This window comes from Schistocerca gregaria, chromosome 7, assembly GCF_023897955.1.
Source record: "Schistocerca gregaria isolate iqSchGreg1 chromosome 7, iqSchGreg1.2, whole genome shotgun sequence".
In the NCBI taxonomy this organism is placed as follows: Eukaryota; Metazoa; Arthropoda; class Insecta; order Orthoptera; family Acrididae; genus Schistocerca; species Schistocerca gregaria.
In genome coordinates this window covers 6180611-6181353 of record NC_064926.1, presented here as the reverse complement: position 1 = coordinate 6181353, position 743 = coordinate 6180611, and the positions used below count along the sequence as shown (strand labels likewise).

The 743-nt window shown below is 45.6% G+C and overlaps 1 non-coding gene across 1 annotated transcript; it reads right to left on the bottom strand.

Moving 5' to 3' along the window:
• Window positions 1–453: 453 nt before the first annotated feature.
• On the bottom strand, window positions 454–526 carry Trnak-cuu (transfer RNA lysine (anticodon CUU)). Its single transcript has one exon. It is a non-coding gene; the product is annotated as a tRNA-Lys (tRNA).
• Window positions 527–743: the final 217 nt, after the last annotated feature.

Sequence of the window (743 nt, the reverse complement as noted above, 5' to 3'; positions counted from 1 at the left end):
TTGCTATACGGCCACGACGCGCAACTGATTTCCAAAATTCATCTTTCTCCTGTGTGGATGGAACGTGCGATGACTGGTTTATTAGAGCAGTGCTCTACCACTGAGCTAAAGGGGCGCGGCCTAGCGGTACTCTTGGGTACTTCGTCCTTACGGTCGTCTGCATCATCAGACTTCAGCTGACAACACTTCATATTACCGGCTAATATTTGCAGCTATGGCGACCCATTACTGCTTGGCTACACATCTGACACGTAACCGATGTGCTCTCCAAACAACAACACTTGCATTTCAGAACATGTCTTCCACACATGTCTACAAAATCACCTTCACATTAAAATACAGTTTCCTTGTGACTGACAGAGACGTAGGCAAAGTTTAAAGTTGCTATTTCCATTATATCTCCTTAATCAGAAAAACGGTAATTTACATCTGCAGCGGAACAAAATTCCGTTCCGGCCAGCGTGTGGCTCGAACCCACGACCCTAGGATTAAGAGTCTGACACTCTACCGACTGAGCTAGCCGGCTACCTCGATGAATACCTGCCGGATAGCACGTCACACAGTACTCGTTTGGGTTGGGTGGTCCCATACAGAATCTCTCCATGCTGCCTAATGTTTTCCTAACGTCACACTCGTCACGTACTTCACTTTTATGTCATAATCATTTCTGAGAGGTAAAGAAATTGCATGACAGCATGCAGAGCTAGTGGCGTCAAAATTATCACACATACTTTATGTGACTC